General features: G+C 48.8%; 17 non-coding genes and 1 pseudogene across 17 annotated transcripts; all 18 read right to left on the reverse strand.

Moving 5' to 3' along the window:
* Positions 1-104: 104 nt before the first annotated feature.
* Positions 105-268, reverse strand: LOC135027714 (U1 spliceosomal RNA). Its single transcript, XR_010224118.1, has one exon. It is a non-coding gene; the product is annotated as a U1 spliceosomal RNA (small nuclear RNA).
* Positions 269-942: 674 nt separating this feature from the next.
* On the reverse strand, positions 943-1,105 carry LOC135027829 (U1 spliceosomal RNA). Its single transcript, XR_010224224.1, has one exon. It is a non-coding gene; the product is annotated as a U1 spliceosomal RNA (small nuclear RNA).
* A 152-nt stretch (positions 1,106-1,257) lies between these two features.
* LOC135027715 (U1 spliceosomal RNA) lies at positions 1,258-1,421 on the reverse strand. The gene has a single exon (XR_010224119.1). It is a non-coding gene; the product is annotated as a U1 spliceosomal RNA (small nuclear RNA).
* A 674-nt stretch (positions 1,422-2,095) lies between these two features.
* Positions 2,096-2,258, reverse strand: LOC135027805 (U1 spliceosomal RNA). Its single transcript, XR_010224202.1, has one exon. It is a non-coding gene; the product is annotated as a U1 spliceosomal RNA (small nuclear RNA).
* Positions 2,259-2,410: 152 nt separating this feature from the next.
* Positions 2,411-2,574, reverse strand: LOC135027716 (U1 spliceosomal RNA). Its single transcript, XR_010224120.1, has one exon. It is a non-coding gene; the product is annotated as a U1 spliceosomal RNA (small nuclear RNA).
* A 674-nt stretch (positions 2,575-3,248) lies between these two features.
* Positions 3,249-3,411, reverse strand: LOC135027806 (U1 spliceosomal RNA). Its single transcript, XR_010224203.1, has one exon. It is a non-coding gene; the product is annotated as a U1 spliceosomal RNA (small nuclear RNA).
* Positions 3,412-3,563: 152 nt separating this feature from the next.
* Positions 3,564-3,727, reverse strand: LOC135027717 (U1 spliceosomal RNA). Its single transcript, XR_010224121.1, has one exon. It is a non-coding gene; the product is annotated as a U1 spliceosomal RNA (small nuclear RNA).
* Positions 3,728-4,401: 674 nt separating this feature from the next.
* On the reverse strand, positions 4,402-4,564 carry LOC135027764 (U1 spliceosomal RNA). Its single transcript, XR_010224164.1, has one exon. It is a non-coding gene; the product is annotated as a U1 spliceosomal RNA (small nuclear RNA).
* Positions 4,565-4,717: 153 nt separating this feature from the next.
* On the reverse strand, positions 4,718-4,879 carry LOC135027931 (U1 spliceosomal RNA). Its single transcript, XR_010224311.1, has one exon. It is a non-coding gene; the product is annotated as a U1 spliceosomal RNA (small nuclear RNA).
* Positions 4,880-5,553: 674 nt separating this feature from the next.
* Positions 5,554-5,716, reverse strand: LOC135027768 (U1 spliceosomal RNA). The gene has a single exon (XR_010224168.1). It is a non-coding gene; the product is annotated as a U1 spliceosomal RNA (small nuclear RNA).
* Positions 5,717-5,868: 152 nt separating this feature from the next.
* On the reverse strand, positions 5,869-6,033 carry LOC135027783 (U1 spliceosomal RNA). The gene has a single exon (XR_010224183.1). It is a non-coding gene; the product is annotated as a U1 spliceosomal RNA (small nuclear RNA).
* Positions 6,034-6,703: 670 nt separating this feature from the next.
* LOC135027817 (U1 spliceosomal RNA) lies at positions 6,704-6,866 on the reverse strand. The gene has a single exon (XR_010224214.1). It is a non-coding gene; the product is annotated as a U1 spliceosomal RNA (small nuclear RNA).
* A 152-nt stretch (positions 6,867-7,018) lies between these two features.
* On the reverse strand, positions 7,019-7,182 carry LOC135027926 (U1 spliceosomal RNA). The gene has a single exon (XR_010224306.1). It is a non-coding gene; the product is annotated as a U1 spliceosomal RNA (small nuclear RNA).
* A 972-nt stretch (positions 7,183-8,154) lies between these two features.
* LOC135027927 (U1 spliceosomal RNA) lies at positions 8,155-8,318 on the reverse strand. Its single transcript, XR_010224307.1, has one exon. It is a non-coding gene; the product is annotated as a U1 spliceosomal RNA (small nuclear RNA).
* Positions 8,319-8,992: 674 nt separating this feature from the next.
* Positions 8,993-9,155, reverse strand: LOC135027859 (U1 spliceosomal RNA). Its single transcript, XR_010224247.1, has one exon. It is a non-coding gene; the product is annotated as a U1 spliceosomal RNA (small nuclear RNA).
* A 152-nt stretch (positions 9,156-9,307) lies between these two features.
* Positions 9,308-9,471, reverse strand: LOC135027711 (U1 spliceosomal RNA). The gene has a single exon (XR_010224115.1). It is a non-coding gene; the product is annotated as a U1 spliceosomal RNA (small nuclear RNA).
* A 692-nt stretch (positions 9,472-10,163) lies between these two features.
* Positions 10,164-10,305, reverse strand: LOC135027756 (U1 spliceosomal RNA; annotated as a pseudogene).
* A 152-nt stretch (positions 10,306-10,457) lies between these two features.
* LOC135027686 (U1 spliceosomal RNA) lies at positions 10,458-10,621 on the reverse strand. The gene has a single exon (XR_010224088.1). It is a non-coding gene; the product is annotated as a U1 spliceosomal RNA (small nuclear RNA).
* Positions 10,622-27,127: the final 16,506 nt, after the last annotated feature.

Here is a 27,127-nt window from a genome sequence, read left to right on the forward strand (position 1 = left end):
AAGTGAAGGAGATCCAACTGAGGCAGCACAAGGGAACTCTCGAAAGAAGAACAAGGCTAAAGGAAAATCTGAGACAAAGAAATCTGACTTTTACCAGAGCTGACCAGAGGAAAGCACAAACACAGTCTCCCACTACCACAAATAATGCAGTCAAGTTTCCCACATTTGGGGAAATCACAGGGGTCAGCATACCCAAAATGCAATGAATGAACCTCACCCTGGGAGAAAAATCTTCATGACCATGGTATCTCCTATGCAAAATAAGTATGATTTGGAATAGGGCTGGGGAGGGCCGCTGCTCATGCACATCTCTGTCAAGTAAAGGAGATTCAACTGAGGCAGCACAAGGGAACTCTCATCTTGGGACAACAACTGCAGGGAGAACACATATTTTCAGATGAACATGGGAGGGCAGAAGGCTGCCTAATACTGAAGCACCCCCAAACAACAAACCAAATGCAACAACTAGTGCAAGCATTCCTGGGGGAAGTTCTGCAGAAGACGGATTTGCATACGGTGATGTCATCCAAGCAGTGGGTCAAAGTTGGCTTCAACCCTCATCTGCATATGAAAAGAGAAAAGGGGCGTGCAGGGCATGGCGGCCTTTTGCGGTGCTTGGATGACCCCTAGTTCGCATTAAACACCTCCACCCTCCTTTGGTGTGGGGCTCATGTTGGCCATGCCCCATCCCCTGAAGCATTCAAGCTGATTTCTTGCAGCAGCTGGGCACTGTAACAGCTCCAGAGCTGCTCTGTAAGGCAAGTAAAAGGGTGTGGGCCCTGCAGCACTACCTGTAGTTTGCATTGTGCATTGGAAGGCACAAAGTAAGCAGACGGGAGGAGAAGTCAGGATAGTGCACAAGGGTATAGAAGGGAGTGGCTGAAGAAAAGAGAAGTGGAAACAGACAGCAAACTAGGCTGGAGAGAGACCTGAGACAAAGAGATCTGAATTATACGAGAGCCGACCAGGGGAAACACAAATTATGCAGTCAAGTGTCCCACATTTGGGGAAATCGCAGGAGCAGCACACCCAGAGTACAATGGGTGAGCCTTGCCCTGGGAGAAGCACCTTCATGATCATAGTATCTCACCTGGCAGGTAAGTAGGAGTTGGGCTAGAGCTGGGGAGGGTCGCTGCTCGGGTACCCCCCTGTAAAGTGAAGGAGATCCAACTGAGGCAGCACAAGGGAACTCTCGAAAGAAGAACAAGGCTAAAGGAAAATCTGAGACAAAGAAATCTGACTTTTACCAGAGCTGACCAGAGGAAAGCACAAACACAGTCTCCCACTACCACAAATAATGCAGTCAAGTTTCCCACATTTGGGGAAATCACAGGGGTCAGCATACCCAAAATGCAATGAATGAACCTCACCCTGGGAGAAAAATCTTCATGACCATGGTATCTCCTATGCAAAATAAGTATGATTTGGAATAGGGCTGGGGAGGGCCGCTGCTCATGCACATCTCTGTCAAGTAAAGGAGATTCAACTGAGGCAGCACAAGGGAACTCTCATCTTGGGACAACAACTGCAGGGAGAACACATATTTTCAGATGAACATGGGAGGGCAGAAGGCTGCCTAATACTGAAGCACCTCCAAACAACAAACCAAATGCAACAACTAGTGCAAGCATTCCTGGGGGAAGGCCTGCCGCAGATGGATTTGCATATGGTGATGTCATCCAAGCAGTGGGTCAAAGTTGGCTTCAACCCTCGTCTGCATATGAAAACAGAAAAGGGGCGTGCAGGGCATGGTGGCCTTTTGCGGCGCTTGTCTGACCCCTAGTTTGCATTAAACACCTCCACCCTCCTTCGGTGTGGGGCTCATGTTGGCAATGCCCCAGCCCCTGAAGCATTCAAGCTGATTTCTTGCAGCAGCTGGGCACTGTAACAGCTCCAGAGCTGCTCTGTAAGGCAAGTAAAAGGGTGTGGGCCCTGCAGCACTACCTGTAGTTTGCATTGTGCATTGGAAGGCACAAAGTAAGCAGACGGGAGGAGAAGTCAGGATAGTGCACAAGGGTATAGAAGGGAGCGGCTGAAGAAAAGAGAAGTGGAAACAGACAGCAAACTAGGCTGGAGAGAGACCTGAGACAAAGAGATCTGAATTATACGAGAGCCGACCAGGGGAAACACAAATTATGCAGTCAAGTTTCCCACATTTGGGGAAATCGCAGGAGCAGCACACCCAGAGTACAATGGGTGAGCCTTGCCCTGGGAGAAGCACCTTCATGATCATAGTATCTCACCTGGCAGGTAAGTAGGAGTTGGGCTAGAGCTGGGGAGGGTCGCTGCTCGGGTACCCCCCTGTAAAGTGAAGGAGATCCAACTGAGGCAGCACAAGGGAACTCTCGAAAGAAGAACAAGGCTAAAGGAAAATCTGAGACAAAGAAATCTGACTTTTACCAGAGCTGACCAGAGGAAAGCACAAACACAGTCTCCCACTACCACAAATAATGCAGTCAAGTTTCCCACATTTGGGGAAATCACAGGGGTCAGCATACCCAAAATGCAATGAATGAACCTCACCCTGGGAGAAAAATCTTCATGACCATGGTATCTCCTATGCAAAATAAGTATGATTTGGAATAGGGCTGGGGAGGGCCGCTGCTCATGCACATCTCTGTCAAGTAAAGGAGATTAAACTGAGGCAGCACAAGGGAACTCTCATCTTGGGACAACAACTGCAGGGAGAACACATATTTTCAGATGAACATGGGAGGGCAGAAGGCTGCCTAATACTGAAGCACCTCCAAACAACAAACCAAATGCAACAACTAGTGCAAGCATTCCTGGGGGAAGGCCTGCCGCAGATGGATTTGCATATGGTGATGTCATCCAAGCAGTGGGTCAAAGTTGGCTTCAACCCTCGTCTGCATATGAAAACAGAAAAGGGGCGTGCAGGGCATGGTGGCCTTTTGCGGCGCTTGTCTGACCCCTAGTTTGCATTAAACACCTCCACCCTCCTTCGGTGTGGGGCTCATGTTGGCTATGCCCCAGCCCCTGAAGCATTCAAGCTGATTTCTTGCAGCAGCTGGGCACTGTAACAGCTCCAGAGCTGCTCTGTAAGGCAAGTAAAAGGGTGTGGGCCCTGCAGCACTACCTGTAGTTTGCATTGTGCATTGGAAGGCACAAAGTAAGCAGACGGGAGGAGAAGTCAGGATAGTGCACAAGGGTATAGAAGGGAGCGGCTGAAGAAAAGAGAAGTGGAAACAGACAGCAAACTAGGCTGGAGAGAGACCTGAGACAAAGAGATCTGAATTATACGAGAGCCGACCAGGGGAAACACAAATTATGCAGTCAAGTTTCCCACATTTGGGGAAATCGCAGGAGCAGCACACCCAGAGTACAATGGGTGAGCCTTGCCCTGGGAGAAGCACCTTCATGATCATAGTATCTCACCTGGCAGGTAAGTAGGAGTTGGGCTAGAGCTGGGGAGGGTCGCTGCTCGGGTACCCCCCTGTAAAGTGAAGGAGATCCAACTGAGGCAGCACAAGGGAACTCTCGAAAGAAGAACAAGGCTAAAGGAAAATCTGAGACAAAGAAATCTGACTTTTACCAGAGCTGACCAGAGGAAAGCACAAACACAGTCTCCCACTACCACAAATAATGCAGTCAAGTTTCCCACATTTGGGGAAATCACAGGGGTCAGCATACCCAAAATGCAATGAATGAACCTCACCCTGGGAGAAAAATCTTCATGACCATGGTATCTCCTATGCAAAATAAGTATGATTTGGAATAGGGCTGGGGAGGGCCGCTGCTCATGCACATCTCTGTCAAGTAAAGGAGATTCAACTGAGGCAGCACAAGGGAACTCTCATCTTGGGACAACAACTGCAGGGAGAACACATATTTTCAGATGAACATGGGAGGGCAAAAGGCTGCCTAATACTGAAGCACCCCCAAACAACAAACCAAATGCAACAACTAGTGCAAGCATTCCTGGGGGAAGTTCTGCAGAAGACGGATTTGCATACGGTGATGTCATCCAAGCAGTGGGTCAAAGTTGGCTTCAACCCTCATCTGCATATGAAAAGAGAAAAGGGGCGTGCAGGGCATGGCGGCCTTTTGCGGTGCTTGGATGACCCCTAGTTCGCATTAAACACCTCCACCCTCCTTTGGTGTGGGGCTCATGTTGGCCATGCCCCATCCCCTGAAGCATTCAAGCTGATTTCTTGCAGCAGCTGGGCACTGTAACAGCTCCAGAGCTGCTCTGTAAGGCAAGTAAAAGGGTGTGGGCCCTGCAGCACTACCTGTAGTTTGCATTGTGCATTGGAAGGCACAAAGTAAGCAGACGGGAGGAGAAGTCAGGATAGTGCACAAGGGTATAGAAGGGAGCGGCTGAAGAAAAGAGAAGTGGAAACAGACAGCAAACTAGGCTGGAGAGAGACCTGAGACAAAGAGATCTGAATTATACGAGAGCCGACCAGGGGAAACACAAATTATGCAGTCAAGTTTCCCACATTTGGGGAAATCGCAGGGGCAGCACACCCAGAGTGCAATGGGTGAGCCTTGCCCTGGGAGAAGCACCTTCATGATCATAGTATCTCACCTGGCAGGTAAGTAGGAGTTGGGCTAGAGCTGGGGAAAGTCGCTGTTCGGGCACCCCCCTGTCAAGTGAAAGAGATCCAACTGAGGCAGCACAAGGGAACTCTCGAAAGAAGAACAAGGCTAGAGGAAGATCTGAGACAAAGAAATCTGACTTTTTCCAGAGCTGACCAGAGGAAAGCACAAACACAGTCCCCACTACCACAAATAATGCAGTCGAGTTTCCCACATTTGGGGAAATCACAGGGGTCAGCATACCCAAAATGCAATGAATGAACCTCACCCTGGGAGAACAATCTTCATGACCATGGTATCTCCTATGCAAAATAAGTATGATTTGGGATAGGGCTGGGGAGGGCCGCTGCTCATGCACATCTCTGTCAAGTAAAGGAGATTCAACTGAGGCAGCACAAGGAAACTCTCATCTGGGGACAACAACTGCAGGGAGAACACTTATTTTCAGATGAACATGGGAGGGCAGAAGGCTGCCTAATACTGAAGCACCCCCAAACAACAAACCAAATGCAACAACTAGTACAAGCATTCCTGGGGGAAGTTCTGCAGAAGACGGAATTGCATACGGTGATGTCATCCAAGCAGTGGGCCAAAGTTGGCTGGAACCCTCATCTGCATATGAAAAGAGAAAAGGGGTATGCAGGGCATGGCGGCCTTTTGCGGCGCTTGGATGACCCTTAGTTCGCATTAAACACCTCCACCCTCCTTCGGTGTGGGGCTCATGTTGGCCATGCCCCATCCCCTGAAGCATTCAAGCTGATTTCTTGCAGCAGCTTGGCACTGTAACAGCTCCAGAGCTGTTCAGTAAGGCAAGTAAAAGGGTGTGGGCCCTGCAGCACTACCTGTAGTTTGCATTGCGCATTGGAAGGCACAAAGTAAGCAGACAGGAGGAGAAGTCAGGATAGTGCACAAGGGTATAAAAGGGAGCGGCTCAAGAAAAGAGAAGTTGAAACAGACAGCAAACTAGGCTGGAGAGAGACCTGAGACAAAGAGATCTGAATTATACGAGACCTGACCAGGGGAAACACAAATTATGCAGTCAAGTTTCCCACATTTGGGGAAATCGCAGGGGCAGCACACCCAGAGTGCAATGGGTGAGCCTTGCCCTGGGAGAAGCACCTTCATGATCATAGTATCTCACCTGGCAGGTAAGTAGGAGTTGGGCTAGAGCTGGGGAGGGTCGCTGCTCGGGCACCCCCCTGTCAAGTGAAGGAGATCCAACTGAGGCAGCACAAGGAAACTCTCGAAAGAAGAACAAGGCTAGAGGAAGATCTGAAACAAAGAAATTTGACTTTTACCAGAGCTGACCAGAGGAAAACACAAACACAGTCCCCCACTACCAACAAATAAAGCAGTCGCGTTTCCCACATTTGGGGAAATCACAGGGGTCAGCATACCCAGAATGCAATGAATGAACCTCACCCTGGGAGAGTAATCTTCATGACCATGGTATCTCCTATGCAAAATAAGTATGATTTGGGATAGGGCTGGGGAGGGCCGCTGCTCATGCACATCTCTGTCAAGTAAAGGAGATTCAACTGAGGCAGCACAAGGGAACTCTCATCTGGGGACAACAACTGCAGGGAGAACACATATTTTCAGATGAACATGGGAGGGCAGAAGGCTGCCTAATACTGAAGCACCCCCAAACAACAAACCAAATGCAACAACTAGTGCAAGCATTCCTGGGGGAAGTTCTGCAGAAGACGGATTTGCATACGGTGATGTCATCCAAGCAGTGGGTCAAAGTTGGCTTCAACCCTCATCTGCATATGAAAAGAGAAAAGGGGCGTGCAGGGCATGGCGGCCTTTTGCGGTGCTTGGATGACCCTAGTTCGCATTAAACACCCCCACCCTCCTTTGGTGTGGGGCTCATGTTGGCCATGCCCCATCCCCTGAAGCATTCAAGCTGATTTATTGCAGCAGCTGGGCACTGTAACAGCTCCAGAGCTGCTATGAACGGCAAGTAAAAGAGTGTGGGCCCTGCAGCACTACCTGTAGTTTGCATTGTGCATTGGAAGGCACAAAGTAAGCAGACGGGAGAAGTCAGGATAGTGCGCAAGGGCATAGAAGGGAGCGGCTCAAGAAAAGAGAAGTTGAAACAGACAGCAAACTAGGCTGGAGAGAGACCTGAGACAAAGAGATCTGAATTATACGAGAGCCGACCAGGGGAAACACAAATTATGCAGTCAAGTTTCCCACATTTGGGGAAATCGCAGGAGCAGCACACCCAGAGTGCAATGGGTGAGCCTTGCCCTGGGAGAAGCACCTTCCTGATTATAGTATCTCACCTGGCAGGTAAGTAGGAGTTGGGCTAGAGCTTGGGAGGGTCGCTGCTCGGGCACCCCCCTGTCAAGTGAAGGAGATCCAACTGAGGCAGCACAAGGAAACTCTCGAAAGAAGAACAAGGCTAGAGGAAGATCTGAGACAAAGAAATCTGACTTTTACCAGAGCTGACCAGAGGAAAGCACAAACACAGTCCCCCACTACCACAAATAATGCAGTCGAGTTTCCCAAATTTGGGAAAATCACAGGGGTCAGCATACCCAGAATGCAATGAATGAACCTCACCCTGGGAGAACAATCTTCATGACCATGGTATCTCCTATGCAAAATAAGTATGATTTGGGATAGGGCTGGGGAGGGCCGCTGCTCAGGCACATCTCTGTCAAGTAAAGGAGATTCAACTGAGGCAGCACAAGGGAACTCTCATCTGGGGACAACAACTGCAGGGAGAACACATATTTTCAGATGAACATGGGAGGGCAGAAGGCTGCCTAATACTGAAGCACCCCCAAACAACAAACCAAATGCAACAACTAGTGCAAGCATTCCTGGGGGAAGGCCTGCAGCAGATGGATTTGCATACGGTGATGTCATCCAAGTAGTGGGTCAAAGTTGGCTTCAACCCTCGTCTGCATATGAAAAGAGAAAAGGGGCGTGCAGGGCATGGCGGCCTTTTGCGGCGCTTGGATGACCCCTAGTTCGCATTAAACACCTCCACCCTCCTTCGGTGTGGGGCTCATGTTGGCTATGCCCCAGCCCCTGAAGCATTCAAGCTGATTTCTTGCAGCAGCTGGGCACTGTAACAGCTCCAGAGCTGCTCTGTACGGCAAGTAAAAGGGTGTGGGCCCTGCAGCACTACCTGTAGTTTGCATTGTGCATTGGAAGGCACAAAGTAAGCAGACAGGAGGAGAAGTCAGGATAGTGCACAAGGGTATAAAAGGGAGGGGCTCATGAAAAAAGAAGTGGAAACAGACAGCAAACTAGGCTGGAGAGAGACCTGAGACAAAGAGATCTGAATTATACGAGAGCCGACCAGGGGAAACACAAATTATGCAGTCAAGCTTCCCACATTTGGGGAAATCAGAGTGCAATGGGTGAGCCTTGCCCTGGGAGAAGCACCTTCATGATCATAGTATCTCACCTGGCAGGTAAGTAGGAGTTGGGCTAGAGCTGGGGAGGGTCGCTGCTCGGGCACCCCCCTGTCAAGTGAAAGAGATCCAACTGAGGCAGCACAAGGGAACTCTCGAAAGAAGAACAAGGCTAGAGGAAGATCTGAGACAAATAAATCTGACTTTTACCAGAGCTGACCAGAGGAAAGCACAAACACAGTCCCCCACTACCACAAATAATGCAGTCGAGTTTCCCACATTTGGGGAAATCACAGGGGTCAGCATACCCAGAATACAATGAATGAACCTCACCCTGGGAGAACAATCTTCATGACCATGGTATCTCCTATGCAAAATAAGTATGATTTGGGATAGGGCTGGGGAGGGCCGCTGCTCAGGCACATCTCTGTCAAGTAAAGGAGATTCAACTGAGGCAGCACAAGGGAACTCTCATCTGGGGACAACAACTGCAGGGAGAACACATATTTTCAGATGAACATGGGAGGGCAGAAGGCTGCCTAATACTGAAGCACCCCCAAACAACAAACCAAATGCAACAACTAGTGCAAGCATTCCTGGGGGAAGGCCTGCAGCAGATGGATTTGCATACGGTGATGTCATCCAAGCAGTGGGTCAAAGTTGGCTTCAACCCTCGTCTGCATATGAAAAGAGAAAAGGGGCGTGCAGGGCATGGCGGCCTTTTGCGGCGCTTGGATGACCCCTAGTTCACATTAAACACCTCCACCCTCCTTCGGTGTGGGGCTCATGTTGGCTATGCCCCAGCCCCTGAAGCATTCAAGCTGATTTCTTGCAGCAGCTGGGCACTGTAACAGCTCCAGAGCTGCTCTGTACGGCAAGTAAAAGGGTGTGGGCCCTGCAGCACTACCTGTAGTTTGCATTGTGCATTGGAAGGCACAAAGTAAGCAGACAGGAGGAGAAGTCAGGATAGTGCACAAGGGTATAAAAGGGAGGGGCTCATGAAAAAAGAAGTGGAAACAGACAGCAAACTAGGCTGGAGAGAGACCTGAGACAAAGAGATCTGAATTATACGAGAGCTGACCAGGGGAAACACAAATTATGCAGTCAAGCTTCCCACATTTGGGGAAATCGCAGGGGCACCACACCCAGAGTGCAATGGGTGAGCCTTGCCCTGGGAGAAGCACCTTCATGATCAAAGTGTCTCACCTGGCAGGTAAGTAGGAGTTGGGCTAGAGCTGGGGAGGGTCGCTGCTCTGGCACCCCCCTGTCAAGTGAAAGAGATCCAACTGAGGCAGCACAAGGGAACTCTCGAAAGAAGAACAAGGCTAGAGGAAGATCTGAGACAAATAAATCTGACTTTTACCAGAGCTGTCCAGAGGAAAGCACAAACACAGTCCCCCACTACCACAAATAATGCAGTCGTGTTTCCCACATTTGGGGAAATCACAGGGGTCAGCATACCCAGAATGCAATGAATGAACCTCACCCTGGGAGAACAATCTTCATGACCATGGTATCGCCTATGCAAAATAAGTATGATTTGGGATAGGGCTGGGGAGGGCCGCTGCTCAGGCACATCTCTGTCAAGTAAAGGAGATTCAACTGAGACAGCACAAGGGAACTCTCATCTGGGGACAACAACTGCAGGGAGAACACATATTTCCAGATAAACATGGGAGGGCAGAAGGCTGCCTAATACTGAAGCACCCCCAAACAACAAACCAAATGCAACAACTAGTACAAGCATTCCTGGGGGAAGGCCAGCAGCAGATGGATTTGCATATGGTGATGTCATCCAAGCAGTGGGTCAAAGTTGGCTTCAACCCTCGTCTGCATATGAAAAGAGAAAAGGGGCGTGCAGGGCATGGCGGCCTTTTGCGGCGCTTGGATGACCCCTAGTTCGCATTAAACACCTCCACCCTCCTTCGGTGTGGGGCTCATGTTGGCTATGCCCCAGCCCCTGAAGCATTCAAGCTGATTTCTTGCAGCAGCTGGGCACTGTAACAGCTCCAGAGCTGCTCTGAACGGCAAGTAAAAGGGTGTGGGCCCTGCAGCACTACCTGTAGTTTGCATTGTGCATTGGAAGGCACAAAGTAAGCAGACGGGAGAAGTCAGGATAGTGCGCAAGGGCATAGAAGGGAGCGGCTCAAGAAAAGAGAAGTTGAAACAGACAGCAAACTAGGCTGGAGAGAGACCTGAGACAAAGAGATCTGAATTATATGAGAGCCGACCAGGGGAAACACAAATTATGCAGTCAAGTTTCCCACATTTGGGGAAATCGCAGGAGCAGCACACCCAGAGTGCAATGGGTGAGCCTTGCCCTGGGAGAAGCACCTACATGATCATAGTATCTCACCTGCCAGGTAAGTAGAAGTTGGGCTAGAGCTGGGGAGGGTCGCTGCTCGGGTACCCCCCTGTCAAGTGAAGGAGATCCAACTGAGGCAGCACAAGGGAACTCTCGAAAGAAGAACAAGGCTAGAGGAAGATCTGAGACAAATAAATCTGACTTTTACCAGAGCTGACCAGAGGAAAGCACAAACACAGTCCCCCACTACCACAAATAATGCAGTCGAGTTTCCCACATTTGGGGAAATCACAGGGGTCAGCATACCCAGAATGCAATGAATGAGCCTCACCCTGGGAGAACAATCTTCATGACCATGGTATCTCCTATGCAAAATAAGTATGATTTGGGATAGGGCTGGGGAGGGCCGCTGCTCAGGCACATCTCTGTCAAGTAAAGGAGATTCAACTGAGGCAGCACAAGGGAACTCTCATCTGGGGACAACAACTGCAGGGAGAACACAAATTTTCAGATGAACATGGGAGGGCAGAAGGCTGCCTAATAATGAAGCACCCCCAAACAACAAACCAAATGCAACAACTAGTGCAAGCATTCCTGGGGGAAGGCCTGCAGCAGATGGATTTGCATACGGTGATGTCATCCAAGCAGTGGGTCAAAGTTGGCTTCAACCCTCGTCTGCATATGAAAAGAGAAAAGGGGCGTGCAGGGCATGGCGGCCTTTTGCGGCGCTTGGATGACCCCTAGTTCGCATTAAACACCTCCACCCTCCTTCGGTGTGGGGCTCATGTTGGCTATGCCCCAGCCCCTGAAGCATTCAAGCTGATTTCTTGCAGCAGCTGGGCACTGTAACAGCTCCAGAGCTGCTCTGTACGGCAAGTAAAAGGGTGTGGGCCCTGCAGCACTACCTGTAGTTTGCATTGTGCATTGGAAGGCACAAAGTAAGCAGGCAAGGTCCAGAGAACAGTTAGAGGTCGGAGTAGCACTATCTCAAGTAGTACTACGACAGCACGGATGGATTCTAAATATTCCAAAATCGCAGCTGATTCCGACGACACGTCTGCTGTTCCTAGGGATGATTCTGGACACAGTACAGAAAAAGGTGTTTCTCCCGGAGGAGAAAGCCAAGGAGTTATCCGACATAGTCAGGAACCTCCTAAGACCAGGCCAAGTGTCAGTACATCAATGCACAATGGTCCTGGGAAAGATGGTGGCTTCTTACGAAGCGATTCCATTCGGCAGATTCCACGCAAGAACTTTTCAGTGGGATCTGCTGGACAAATGGTCCGGATCGCATCTTCAAATGCATCAGCGGATAACCCTGTCTCCAAGGACAAGGGTGTCTCTCCTGTGGTGGTTACAGAGTGCTCATCTCCTAGAGGGCCGCAGATTCGGCATTCAGGATTGGGTCCTGGTGACCACGGATGCCAGCCTGAGAGGCTGGGGAGCAGTCACACAGGGAAGAAATTTCCAGGGCTTGTGGTCAAGCATGGAAACGTCACTTCACATAAATATCCTGGAACTAAGGGCCATTTACAATGCCCTAAGTCAGGCAAGACCTCTGCTTCAGGGTCAGCCGGTGTTGATCCAGTCGGACAACATCACGGCAGTCGCCCACGTAAACAGACAGGGCGGCACAAGAAGCAGGAGGGCAATGATGGAAGTGGCAAGGATTCTTCGCTGGGCGGAGAATCATGTGATAGCACTGTCAGCAGTGTTCATTCCGGGAGTGGACAACTGGGAAGCAGACTTCCTCAGCAGACACGATCTTCACCCGGGGGAGTGGGGACTTCACCCAGAAGTCTTCCACATGATTGTGAACCGTTGGGAAAAACCAAAGGGTGGACATGATGGCGTCCCGCCTCAACAAAAAACTGGACAGATATTGCGCCAGGTCAAGGGACCCTCAGGCAATAGCTGTGGACTCTCTGGTAACACCGTGGGTGTACCAGTCAGTGTATGTGTTCCCTCCTCTTCCTCTCATACCAAAAGTACTGAGAATCATAAGAAGGAGAGGAGTAAAGACTATACTCGTGGCTCCGGATTGGCCAAGAAGGACTTGGTACCCGGAAATTCAAGAGATGCTCACGGAAGACCCGTGGCCTCTACCTCTAAGAAAGGACCTGCTCCAGCAGGGACCATGTCTGTTCCAAGACTTACCGCGGCTGCGTTTGACGGCATGGCGGTTGAACGCCGGATCCTGAAGGAAAAAGGCATTCCGGATGAAGTCATCCCTACCCTGATCAAAGCCAGGAAGGATGTAACCATACAACATTATCACCGTATTTGGCGTAAATATGTTGCGTGGTGCGAGGCCAGGAAGGCCCCTACAGAGGAATTTCAACTGGGTCGTTTCCCGCATTTCCTGCAAACAGGACTGTCTATGGGCTTCAAATTAGGGTCCATTAAGGTTCAAATTTCGGCCCTGTCAATATTCTTCCAAAAAGAACTGGCTTCTGTTCCTGAAGTTCAGACGTTTGTCAAGGGAGTACTGCATATACAGCCTCCTTTTGTGCCTCCAGTGGCACCTTGGGATCTCAATGTAGTTTTGGGATTCCTAAAATCACATTGGTTTGAACCACTCACCACTGTGGACTTAAAATATCTCACATGGAAAGTGGTAATGCTGTTAGCCCTGGCTTCAGCCAGGCGTGTCTCAGAATTGACCAAAACAAAAAACTGCAACAAACGAGTGCCTAATCATCAAAATAAAAAGTGAAAACCAATACGTGTTTCATAGAATTAAATAATCACAATTTTATGTTCCTGATAGTCTGCGCTTGCCGGAATACTATGTGTAGTATTGTGGTGATAGCATAGAAAAAGAACAAACGGCTGCGCTGAATATCAGGAACGAAACATGATGTACAGAGAGCCAACGTAAAAAATTACAATGTTTATTAATAAAACATATAAAAAGATTAATTGTCAAATAACCGGTGAAAAATATATACAAATATATATAAGAACAGTCACTAGACGTGAACTAGTGGTATATTGTAATGACTCAGCTTATTGGGGTGAAAAGTTCCGTGATTCACTTGTTAGATAGTTGATAAATACCAGGTGTGTTGGTAGGATCCTAATGAATAAAAAAGTCCCTCAGTTGAAATTGATATTCAATACCTTTCCAAAATGGGCTGGTAAGAGCCGAGCGTCCTCGGCTTCAATGTCCTGCAATGCCCATATACGCTGTGCAGCGGAAAGGAATGGATCGTCTCTCTCACAACCCGGTCGTGGCGGCGTGTGCGCTGAAGCCGCTGATGTCGGATGCTGTAGAAGGAGGGTGCAGCGGGGACCAAGGAACACCTGGAAGATTTCACCTGAGCTGAGTGTGGATAGGGGCGGGTCCTGACGCGTTTCGTCACGTTCACGTGACTTTCTCAAGGGTAGAATGTTCTTATATATATTTATATATATTTTTCACCGGTTATTTGACAATTAATCTTTTTATATGTTTTATTAATAAACATTGTTATTTTTTACGTTGGCTCTCTGTACATCGTGTCTCAGAATTGGCGGCTTTATCCTATAAAAGCCCTTACCTAATTTTTCATATGTGGTGCCTGCGGCTACTAGGGACTTGGAGGATTCCAAGTTGCTGGACGTAGTCAGGGCCCTGAAAATATATGTTTCCAGGACGGCTGGAGTCAGAAAATCTGATTCGCTGTTTATCCTGTATGCACCCAGCAAGCTGGGTGCTCCTGCTTCTAAGCAGACGATTGCTCGTTGGATTTGTAGTACAATTCAGCTTGCACATTCTGTGGCAGGCCTGCCACAGCCAAAATCTGTAAAAGCCCATTCCACACGGAAAGTGGGCTCATCTTGGGCGGCTGCCCGAGGGGTCTCGGCTTTACAACTTTGCCGAGCAGCTACTTGGTCAGGGGAAAACATGTTTGCTAAATTCTACAAATTTGATACCCTGGCTGAGGAGGACCTGGAGTTCTCTCATTCGGTGCTGCAGAGTCATCCGCACTCTCCCACCCGGTTGGGAGCTTTGGTATAATCCCCATGGTCCTTTCGGAGTCCCCAGCATCCACTAGGACGTTAGAGAAAATAAGAATTTACTTACCGATAATTCTATTTCTCATAGTCTGTAGTGGATGCTGGGCGCCCATCCCAAGTGCGGATTGTCTGCATTACTTGTACATAGTTATTGTTACAAAAATCGGGTTATTGTTGTTGTGAGCCATCTTTTCAGAGGCTCCTTCTGTTATCATGCTGTTAACTGGGTTCAGATCACAAGTTGTACGGTGTGATTGGTGTGGCTGGTATGAGTCTTACCCGGGATTCAAAATCCTTCCTTATTGTGTACGCTCGTCCGGGCACAGTATCCTAACTGAGGCTTGGAGGAGGGTCATAGGGGGAGGAGCCAGTGCACACCAGCTAGTCCTAAAGCTTTTACTTTGTGCCCAGTCTCCTGCGGAGCCGCTATTCCCCATGGTCCTTTCGGAGTCCCCAGCATCCACTACGGACTATGAGAAATAGAATTATCGGTAAGTAAATTCTTATTTTCTGGACTGTGTCCAGGATCATCCTTAGGAATAGAAGACGTGTCGTCGGAATCAGCTGCGATTTTGGAATATTAAGAATCCAACCGTGCTGCCGCAACACTACCTGAGATAGTGCTACCCCGACTACCAACTGTTCCCTGGATCTTGCCCTTATCCGGAGATCGTCCAAGTAAGGGATAATTAAAACTCCCTTCCTTCGAAGGAGTATCATCATTTCGGCCATTACTTTGGTAAAGACCCGGGGTGCCGTGGACAAACCAAACGGCAGCGTCTGAAACTGATAGTGACAGTTCTGTACCACAAACCTGAGGTACCCTTGGTGAGAAGGGTAATTTGGGACATGGAGATAAGCATCCTTGATGTCCAGAGACACCATATAATCCCCTTCTTCCCGGTTTGCCATCACCGCTCTGAGTGACTCCATCTTGAATTTGAACCTTTGTATGTAAGTGTTCAAGGATTTCAGATTTAAATTAGGTCTCACCGAGCCGTCCGGCTTCGGTACCACAAACAGCGTGGAATAATACCCCTTTCCCTGTTGTAGGAGGGGTACCTTGATTATCACCTGCTGGGAATACAGCTTGTGAATGGCTTCCCATACCGCCTCCCTGTCGGAGGGAGACGTCGGTAAAGCAGACTTTAGGAAAACGGCGAAGGGGAGACGTCTCAAATTCCAATTTGTACCCCTGAGATACCACCTGAAGGATCCAGGGGTCCACCTGTGAGTGAGCCCACTGCACGCTGAAATTTATGAGACGGGCCCCCACCGTTTCTGTTCCTGGGAACTGGCTGTTTGCTGCAGCCTTTTTCCTCTCCCTCTGCCACGGGGCAGAAATGAGGAGCCTTTTGCCCGCTTGCCCTTATGGGGCCCAAAGGACTGCGCCTGATAATACGGCGTCTTCTTATGTTGAGAGGCTACCTGGGGTAAAAATGTGGATTTCCCAGCCGTTGCCGTGGCCACCAGGTCTGTTAGACCTACCCCAAATAACTCCTCCCTTTTATAAGGCGATACTTCCATATGCCTTTTGGAATCAGCATCACCTGACCACTGTCTTGTCCATAACCCTCTTCTGGCAGAAATGGACAGCGCACTTACTCTTGATGCCAGTCGGCAAATATCCCTCTGTGCACAACGCATATATAGAAAGCATCTTTTAAATGCTCTATAGTCAGTAATATACTGTCCCTATCTAGGGTATCAATATTGTCAGTCAGGGAATCCGACCAAGCCACCCCAGCACTGCACATCCAGGCTGAGGCGATTGCTGGTCGCAGTATCACACCCGTGTGAGTGTATATACATTTTAGGATATTTTACTGCTTTCTGTCAGCAGGTTCCTTAAGGGCGGCCGTATCCGGGGACGGTAGTGCCACCTGTTTAGACAAGCGTGTGAGCGCTTTATTCACCCTAGGGGGTGTTTCCCAATGTGCCCTATCCTCTGGCGGGAAGGGGTATGATGCTAATAACTTTTTAGGAATTAACAGTTTTTATCGGGGGAAACCCACGCATCATCACACACTTCATTTAATTCCTCAGATGCAGGAAAAACTACAGGCAGTTTTTTCTCACCCAACATAATACCCTTTTTAGTGGTACTGGTATTATCAGAAATGTGTAAAAACATTTTCCATAGCCTCAATCATGTAACGTGTGGCCCTACTGGAAGTCACATTCGTCTCTTAATCGTCGACACTGGAATCAGTATCCGTGTCGGCGTCTGTATCTGCCATCTGCGGTAACGGGCGTTTTAGAGCCCCTGATGGCTTTTGAGACACCTGGACAGGCACAGGCTGAGTAGCCGGCTGTCTCATGTCATCAATCTTTTGTAAAGAGCTGACACTGTCACGTAATTCCTTCCATAAGCTCAGCCACTCAGGTGTCGACTCCCTAGGGGGTGACAACTCCATTACAGGCAATTGCTCCGCCTCCACACCATTTTCCTCCTCATACATGTCGACACAATCGTACCGACACACAGCACACACACAGGGAATGCTCTGATAGAGGACAGGACCCCACTAGCCCTTTGGGGAGACAGAGGGAGAGTATGCCAGCACACACCAGAGCGCTATATATATATATATATATACAGGGATAACCTTATATAAGTGTTTTTCCCCTTATAGCTGCTGTATTGTTATACTACGCCTAATTAGTGCCCCCCTCTCTTTTTTAACCCCTTTCTGTAGTGTAGTAACTGCAGGGGAGAGCCAGGGAGTTTCCCTCCAACGGCGCTGTGAGAGAAAATGGCGCCAGTGTGCTGAGGAGATAGGCTCCGCCCCCTTCTCGGCGGCCTTTTCTCACGTTTTTCTGTGGAATCTGCCAGGGGTTAAAATTCATCCATATAGCCCTGGGGGCTATATGTGATGTATTTTCGCCAGCCAAGGTGTTTCTATTGCTGCTCAGGGCGCCCCCCCCTAGCGCCCTGCACCCTCAGTGACCGAAGTGTGAAGTGTGCTGAGGAGCAATGGCGCACAGCTGCAGTGCTGTGCGCTACCTTGGTGAAGACAGGATGTCTTCTGCCGCCGATTTTCCCGACCTCTTCTTGCTTCTGGCTCTGTAAGGGGGCCGGCGGCGCGGCTCTGGGACCGAGCTCCGAGGCTGGGCCTGTGTTCGGTCCCTCTGGAGCTAATGGTGTCCAGTAGCCTAAGAAGCCCAATCCACTCTGCACGCAGGTGAGTTCGCTTCTTCTCCCCTTAGTCCCTCGATGCAGTGAGCCTGTTGCCAGCAGGTCTCACTGAAAATAAAAAACCTAAAACAAAACTTTCACTAAGAAGCTCAGGAGAGCCCCTAGTGTGCACCCTTCTCGGCCGGGCACAAAAATCTAACTGAGGCTTGGAGGATTGTCATAGGGGGAGGAGCCAGTGCACACCAGGTAGTCCTAAAGCTTTACTTTTGTGCCCAGTATCCTGCGGAGCCGCTAATCCCCATGGTCCTTACGGAGTTCCCAGCATCCACTAGGACGTCAGAGAAACACTGATAGAGTACATTATATTTATGAATTAATTGCTTCCAGATTCTGCAGCAGCATCATCAGCACCACCAGTGTTACTCACAGTCACTTCACACTGACTGCTGCACAACACATCACTTAATTTCCGGGCCGCCCGCCACCTGGTGAAGAGACATGGGAGATGAAGGACCAGCAGTGCCACGTTGAGCGGAAGTATTGTTAATTAGTTACCCACACACTCCTTGTGACACCTGCTCCCCGTCTGCCCTCCCACCCGCCGCCTGCCGTCCGGAACCCGCACTGACAAGTAAGTCTCAGCAGAATGTGTCTGCCAGCAGCTCCCAGTCCCTCCTAGAGGAACACTGCCAGTGGTGTGGCGGCCGCGGCACACTAGGACTGAGAGACCGCAGCAGGAGGAAAGCACAGGTGGGCGGGAGGAGAGCATGGGCGGACATCACCACGTCACATTGCAAGGTGACGCCAGTCCCCCCAGTGAGGCCGCCGACGAATGCACTCAGCATAGTATTAGCAGCAGGCAGAGGGGGGTCGGGTGCAGCGGTGGTGGGAGGTACGGAAATGAGCTGCAGGCTAGGCTCCACCGATCACACACTCAGCGATCACTGTGCTACTCAAGCGTGGCGTGCAGCGGTGCTGGACATTAGGGAGTGCCTGTGCGCACCAGGCACCCCCTGTACGCACGCCTATGCGCTACCACCCCCATATGCCACACTACATCACTATGCTACAGCCCTCCCATATGCTGCACTTCATAATTACACTATACCCCCCATACAACATACTACATCACCACACTACACTACTCACAATAAAATTAAAACATCCCAGTTCCTCATTCTTAATGAGCTCACGTGAGTTCTCTCCCCAACGGAGCTCCAGACCAAGTAACAATGAAGACACCAGCAGCGTGTAGGGGGCAGGCCTGGTCCACTTGTCAGGAGAGAGCAGTCACAGGAGGGTAAGAAGGGGGCGGGGCCTAGTCCTACAGACGGGAGAGAGCACAGACAGGAGAGAGCAAGGTACAGGGGTAGAAGGGGACGGAGCCTATTCTTACAGGCTTTCAAAATTCGACTTTAAAATTCGACATTTGACAAATTCGACTTTTCTGCAATGGTACAAATGCGGCAATTCGACAAAAGTATATTCAATTGAAGTTTGTAAATTCGACAACAGTGCTTTTAAACAGTAAATTCGTCATTTTCAATCCGCCACACTTTGCTGGCGGAATCTAATAAAAAAAATTTAAAAACATGTTTTTTTTTATGCAGGTTTTTTTTTTTTGGTAATAGCATATCTATTTATATTAGAAGGGATTAGGTACTTGGTTTGTCTTTTTTGGAGGCACAAGTATTATTTATATATTTTTTAAAATATTATTTATTTTTTAAATGGAATGTGAAAAACCCGAAAAAAAAATTGCGTGGGTCCCCCCTCCAAAGCATAACCAGCCTCGGGCTCTTCGAGCCGGTCCTGGTTCTAAAAATCCGGGGGAAAAACGGACAGGGGATCCCCCGTATTTTTAAAACCAGCACCGGGCTCTGCGCCTGGTGCTGGTGCAAAAAATACGGGGGACAAAAAGAGTAGGGGTCCCCCGTATTTTTTACACCAGCATCGGGCTCCACTAGCTGGACAGATAATGCCACAGCCGGGGGTCACTTTTATACAGTGCCCTGCGGCCGTGGCATTAAATATCCAACTAGTCACCCCTGGCCGGGGTACCCTGGGGGAGTGGGGACCCCTTCAATCAAGGGGTCCCCCCCCCCAGCCACCTAAGGGCCAGGGGTGAAGCCCGAGGCTGTCCCCCCCATCCAAGGGCTGCGGATGGGAGGCTGATAGCCTTGAGAAAATTTAAAGAATATTGTTTTTTCTAGTAGTACTACAAGTCCCAGCAAGCCTCCCCCGCAAGCTGGTACTTGGAGAACCACAAGTACCAGCATGCAGGAGAAAAACGGGCCCGCTGGTACCTGTAGTTCTACTGGGGGAAAAATACCCAAATAAAAACAGGACACAGACACCGTGAAAGTATAACTTTATTTCCCACCTGCCGACACACACATACTTACCTATGTTGACATGAAGCAGTCGGTCCTCTTCTCCAAGTAGAATCCACGGGTACCTGAAAATAAAAGATAATTATACTCACCTGATCCAGGTTCCAGATTAAATCCACGTACTTGGCAAAACAACAAACCGAACACCCGGACCAGACGGACTGAAAGGGGTCCCATGTTTACACATGGGATCCCTTTCCACGAATGCAGACATCCGAATCTCGCGAGAATCCGACAGCGGGATGATGACGTTCGTGCGCGCTCGGGCTAGCCGAGCAAGGCGGGAAGGTTCGAACCTGCCTCGGACCCGTGTAAAATGGGTGAAGTTCGGGGGGTTCGGATTCCGACGAACCGAACCCACTCATCACTAGTATGTACGTGATTGTCAGGTGCCGTGCACGTACATACGTGTCAGTGCCGTGCGTGTACGTACGTGTGTGTCAAGTGTCGTGCGTGTACGTGTGTGTGTGTGTGTGTGTGTCAGGTGGCGCGTACCTACATGTGTGTATGTCAGGTGCTGTGCATGTGTGTACGTACAGGCGTGTGTCAGGTGCCGCGCGTGTACGTACGTGTGTGTGTGTGTGTGTGCCAGGAGCCGCGCGTGTACATGCGTGTGGGTGTCAGGAGCCGTGCGTATACGTACATACGTGTAGGTGTCAGGTGCCGTGCGTATACGTATATACGTGTGTGTGTCAGGAGCCGAGCGTGTTCGTACATGTGTGTGTGTGTGTGTGTGTGTGTGTGTCAGGAGCCACGCGTGTGTGTGTGTCAGGAGCCACGCGTGTTCGTACATGTGTGTCAGGTGCCGCACGTGTAAGTGTGTGTGTGTTTTAAATTCCGCGTGTGTACGTACGTATGTGTGTGCCTGGAGCCGCGCGTGTACATACATGTGTGTGTGTGTCAGGTGCTGTACGTGTATGTGTGTGTCTCAGGTGCTGCACGTGTATATGTGTGTATCTCAGGTGCTGCATTTGTATGTGTCAGCTGCCACGTGGGTGTCAGGTGTTGAGCGTGTATGTGTTTGTGTCGCATCTGTATGTGTGTGACTGTCAGGTGCTGCACGTGTATGTGTGTGTCAGGTGCTGCATGTATATATGTGTGTGTTAGGTGCTGTTCATGTATGTGGGAGTGGCAGGTGCTACATGTGTATATATGTGTGAGTGGCAGGTGCTGCGTGTGTATACGAGTGTGTGTGAGGTGCTGCGAGTGTATGTGTGTGTTAGGTGCTCTGAGTGTATATGATTGTGTGTCAGGTGCTGTGCGTGTGTGCGTTAAATGCCACATGTATGTATGTGTGTCAGGTGCTGCGTGTGTGTGTGGGTGTGTCAGGTGCTGCATGTCTGTGTGTGTGGGTGTGTCAGGTGCTGCATGTGTGTGTGTGTGTGTGTGTGTCTGTCAGGTGCTGCATGTGTGTGTCAGGTGCTGCATGTCTGCGTGTGTGTGTCAGGCGCTGCATGTCTGTGTCAGGTGCTGCGTGTGTGTGTGTCAGGTGCTGTGTGTGTGTGTCAGGTGCTGCATATGTGTGTGTGTGTCAGGTGCTGCGTGTCTGTGTCAGGTGCTGCGTGTCTGCGTGTGTGTGTCAGGTGCTGCGTGTCTGCGTGTGTGTGTCAGGTGCTGCATGTCTGCGTGTGTGTGTCAGGTGCTGCGTGTGTGTGTGTGTGTCAGGTGCTGCGTGTCTGCGTGTGTGTGTCAGGTGCTGCGTGTCTGCGTGTGTGTGTCAGGCGCTGCATGTCTGTGTGTCAGGTGCTGCGTGTGTGTGTGTGTGTCAGGTGCTGTGTGTGTGTCAGGTGCTGCGTGCCGTGTGCGTGTGTCAGGTGCGTGAGTGTGCGTGTGTCAGGTGCGTGAGTGTGTGTGTGTCAGGTGCGTGAGTGTGTGTGTGTGTGTCAGGTGCGTGAGTGTGTGTGTCAGGTGCGTGAGTGTGTGTGTGTCAGGCGCTGCGTGTCTGTGTGTGTCAGGCGCTGCGTGTCTGTGTGTGTCAGGCGCTGCGTGTGAGTGTGTGCGTGTGTGTCAGGTCCGTGTGAGTGTCCGGTGCTGCGTCTGTGTGTGTGTGTCAGGTGCTGCGTGTGTGCGTGTGTGTCAGGCGCTGTGTGTGCGTGTGTCAGGCGCTGCAGGGAGGGCGGGGGGGGACGGACACACAGCAGGGAGGGCGGGGGGAGAACGGACACACAGCAGAGAGGAGGAGGGGGGGTGGACGGACACAGCGGGAGGAGGGGGGGTGGCCGGACACAGCGGGAGGAGGGGGGGGGTGGCCGGACACAGCGGGAGGAGGGGGGGTGGCCGGACACAGCGGGAGGGGGGGTGGACGGACACAGCGGGAGGGGGGGGTGGACGGACACAGCGGGAGGGGGGGTGGCCGGACACAGCGGGAGGGGGGGGTGGCCGGACACAGCGGAAGGAGGGGAGGGTGGCCGGACACAGCGGGAGGAGGGGAGGGTGGCCGGACACAGCGGGAGGGGGGGGGGTGGCCAGACACAGCGGGAGTGGGGGGGGTGGCCGGTCACAGCGGGAGGGGGGGGTGGCCGGACACAGCGGGAGGTAGGGGGTGGACGGACACAGCGAGAGGGGGGGGTGGCCGGACACAGCGGGAGGGGGGGGTGGCCGGACACAGCGGGAGGAGGGGAGGGTGGCCGGACACAGCGGGAGGAGGGGAGGGTGGCCGGACACACAGCAGGGAGGGCGCGGGGGGAACACACTGCAGGGAGGAGGGGGGGACACACAGCAGGGAGGGCAAGGGGGGGGGGCGACGGACACACAGCAGGGGGGGGGAGACGGACACACAGCAGGGAGGGCGAGAGGGGGAAGGGGGGGTGACTGGTGACCATAGAGACCTTGATAAATACCGCATACTGCAGGGAGGGAGGGCCGGACACAGCGTGAGGAGGAGGAGGGAGGAGTGGCCGGACACAGCTGCCCGAGACGCCTCCTACTGCCAGCCGCACCACAGACGCGGGGAGGAGATGCAGGCAGCCACCAGGGAAGGTCCGGCGGGCGGCTGGGCACACAGCGGGCAAGCGGGCGGGGCGAGCGGGCGAGCGGGCGGGCGGGCGGGCGGGAGGGGAGGGTGGCCGGGCGGGCGAGAGGGGAGGGTGGCCGGACACGCGGGGGAGAAGTGGAAGCTGGGTACACAGCGGTGGGCTGCCTGACAGAACTCACCCAGTGCTACGCAGCTCCGGCGATCTCCTCCCGCTTCATGGACCTCAATGAACTCACACGCCGGGAACCGCTGGCTGTCCTCCTGCAGCTCCACGTGACTCCTTCCCGCTCTGTCTCCTCGTGCCCAACTGCCAGAGCTACTCTCTGTACACCCCCTGCTGGCGGTCACTGCGCAGGCGCAATAAATTGAAATGCCCTATCTCTATAATGGGGCATATTTCTCTTAATTAAAAAAACCCTATAACTTTCTGAAAAACCACAACCCCAAAAGGCACTACACTGGGGCATACTCTATCTAGTAAAACAAACCCCAAGTCTTAATTCGTCCTCTATATTGAGTTATGCCTTCCCAAAAAAATCTTCATTCACTCTATAGGAAAACGTTGTCAAAAAGCCACAGAGGGAGTGGCAGAAAAAAACTGACAGTTGGAACTTTAGCTTACTCCCAATTCCTCATTTTTTATTATTTTGCCCTGAAATTTGGCCTGCAGCAGCGGGTGACGATTCTACGCGTCCATGCCAAATTTCAGCTCAGTACGTCCTATCAGTTTTGAGGTGTAGCCCCTCAAACACCATGCCCCCATCTCAGAAGTTCCCTATGGGAGAATTCCGTTTGTTCGATTCAGCCTTAATATAAGGGCACGACCGTGCCCTTATAATTGACAGTATTGTTTTCTTTCAAAAATCCACTTAATTTTCTTTACCCGATTATTAAAATGGTAATTGACAAAAAACAAACTACATTGTCACCAGAAGAGCAATACAAAATGTACAAGTGATATATTAAAATCATCTTTCCAGCTTGAATTTCAATGATGCATTGGGGCAACGATTTTGTGAGAAACATCTTCACCCTTAAATAAAGATTTTCTTAATTCCTTACCTGTGTGCTAATTAGATATCACCTTGTTTTCACATTAAACAGACTTCCACATGAGAAAACAGCAAAGATGCAGTGGCGTTAATGTTTCCTGGTGTCAACCTGTATTATTTCCGTAGACATTGAAATGAGGATGCATCTTGCTGCCTTTCCAATGAAGCAAGTTTAATTTAGTAATAGGTGAAAAACCATCCCTACAAAGATGTTAATCAGATACTTGGCTTTGTGGACACTTTTCAGAGAACAAATTTGTTATCATAAAAATAAAGCCAGAAAATGAAGAGCTGTTTAATCACTCAATTGGATTTTTCTGCCAGCATATTTCTTTTTCTCTGCAACCCACTGCTAAATTGTGCTTCCTAGCTGTTTTTATAAAATCACTGAATCAAATCTAACTCTGATTACATCAGAGAAGGCCAGGTACCCTACACCATAACAGGGGTTTTCGAAATTTTGACTTGTCTACTTAAAGATAAAAAAAAATCTGATAACAAGGTCAATTACATCCCTGGGTGGGATTGAACCACCAACCTTTTGGTTAATAGCCGTACACACTAAGTGATTGCGCCACAGCGACACTTTGCAAAAGTACATACTGACAAAGGCTAATAAGCATTCATCTAGAACGTTTCCTATAAAAACTTTAAATAGTCAATAATCTGGAGAGTTTTTGTAAGATGTTTCTTCCATCAACCAATGAAGAAACACATTGGTACTTTCCCATGATGAGTGAGTGCTTCAGGATCTCTTGCACTTACATGTGCAGCAGAGTACTGTAATGGAAGCATGCTGGGTCCATAACCCAGAGGTAGGCAGATTGAAACTATCCTCTGCTATATGCATTTTTTTTTGTTAATTCAAGTAATCCAAAACTGGGATTGATATTTTTGCTCTTTTATTTTTACTTAAAGTACAATAACTTTTACCATTTTAATTTGTTTTAATAGTATATTGACAGTATTGTTTTCTTTCAAAAATCCAATTAATTTTCTTTACCCGATTATTAAAATGGTAATTGACAAAAACAAACTACATTGTCACCAGAAGAGCAATACAAAATGTACAAGTGATATATTAAAATCATCTTTCCAGCTTAAATTTCAATGATGCATTGGGGCAACGATTTTGTGAGAAACATCTTCACCCTTAAATAAAGATTTTCTTAATTCCTTACCTGTGTGCTAATTAGATATCACCTTGTTTTCACATTAAACAGACTTCCACATGAGAAAACAGCAAAGATGCAGTGGCGTTAATGTTTCCTGGTGTCAACCTGTATTATTTCCGTAGATATTGAAATGAGGATGCATCTTGCTGCCTTTCCAATGAAGCAAGTTTAATTTAGTAATAGGTGAAAAACCATCCCTACAAAGATGTTAATCAGATACTTGGCTTTGTGGACACTTTTCAGAGAACAAATTTGTTATCATAAAAATAAAGCCAGAAAATGAAGAGCTGTTTAATCACTCAATTGGATTTTTCTGCCAGCATTTTTCTTTTTCTCTGCAACCCACTGCTAAATTGTGCTTCCTAGCTGTTTTTTTATAAAATCACTTAATCAAATCTAACTCTGATTACATCAGAGAAGGCCAGGTACCCTACACCATAAGAGGGGGTTTGCAATTTTGACTTGTCTACTTAAATATCACCAAAATCTGATCACAAGGTCAATTACGTCCCTGGGTGGGATTGAACCACCAACCTTTTGATTAATAGCTGAACACACTAACCGATTGCGCCACAGAGACACTTTGCAAAAAGTATATACTGACAAAGACTAATAAGCATTCATCTAGAACGTTTCCTAGAAAAACTTTAAAAAGTCAATAATCTGGAGAGTGTTTGTAAGATGTTTCTTCCAGCAACCAATGAAGAAACACATTGGTACTTTCGCATGATGAGTGAGTGCTTCAGGATCTCTTGCACTTACATGTGCAGCAGAGTACTGCAATGGAAGCATGCTGGGTCCATAACCCAGAGGTAGGCAGATTGAAACTATCCTTTGCTATATGCATTTTTTTTTTGTTCATTAAAGTAATCCAAAACTGGGATTGATATTTTAGCTTTTATTTTTACTTAAAGTACAATAACTTTTACCATTTTAATTTGTTTTAATAGTATATTGACAGTATTGTTTTCTTTCAAAAATCCACTTAATTTTCTTTACCCTATTATTAAAATGGTAATTGACAAAAACAAACTACATTGTCACCAGAAGAGCAATACAAAATGTACAAGTGATATATTAAAATCATCTTTCCAGCTTGAATTTCAATGATGCATTGGGGCAACGATTTTGTGAGAAACATCTTCACCCTTAAATAAAGATTTTCTTAATTCCTTACCTGTGTGCTAATTAGATATCACCTTGTTTTCACATTAAACAGACTTCCACATGAGAAAGCAGCAAGGATGCAGTGGCGTTAATGTTTCCTGGTGTCAACCTGTATTATTTCAGTAGATATTGAAATGAGGATGCATCTTGCTGCCTTTCCAATGAAGCAAGTTTAATTTAGTAATAGGTGAAAAACCATCCCTACAAATATGTTAATCAGATACTTGGCTTTGTGGACACTTTTCAGAGAACAAATTAGTTAGCATAAAAATAAAGCCAGAAAATGAAGAGCTGTTTAATCACTCAATTGGATTTTTCTGCCAGCATATTTCTTTTTCTCTGCAACCCACTGCTAAATTGTGCTTCCTAGCTGTTTTTATAAAATCACTGAATCAAATCTAACTCTGATTACATCAGAGAAGGCCAGGTACCCTACACCATAACAGGGGGTTTGAAATTTTGACTTGTCTACTTAAAGATCACCAAAATCTGATAACAATGTCAATTAAGTCCCTGGGTGGGATTGAACCACCAACCTTTTGGTTAATAGCCTTACACACTAACTGATTGCGCCACAGTGACACTTTGCAAAAGTACATACTGACAAAGGCTAATAAGCATTCATCTAGAACGATTCCTAGAAACATTTTAAAAAGTCAATAATGTGGAGAGTTTTTGTATGATGTTTCTTCCATCAACCAATGAAGAAACACATTGGTACTTTCCCATGATGAGTGAGTGCTTCAGGATCTCTTGCACTTACATGTGCAGCAGAGTACTGTAATGGAAGCATGCTGGGTCCATAACCCAGAGGAAGGCAGATTGAAACTATCCTCTGCTATATGCATTTTTTTTTTGTTAATTAAAGTAATCCAAAACTGGGAATGATATTTTTGCTCTTTTATTTTTACTTAAAGTACAATAACTTTTACCATTTTAATTTGTTTTAATAGTATATTGACAGTATTGTTTTCTTTCAAAAATCC

Source organism: Pseudophryne corroboree, unplaced genomic scaffold (assembly GCF_028390025.1).
Source record: "Pseudophryne corroboree isolate aPseCor3 unplaced genomic scaffold, aPseCor3.hap2 scaffold_471, whole genome shotgun sequence".
In the NCBI taxonomy this organism is placed as follows: domain Eukaryota; kingdom Metazoa; phylum Chordata; class Amphibia; order Anura; family Myobatrachidae; genus Pseudophryne; species Pseudophryne corroboree.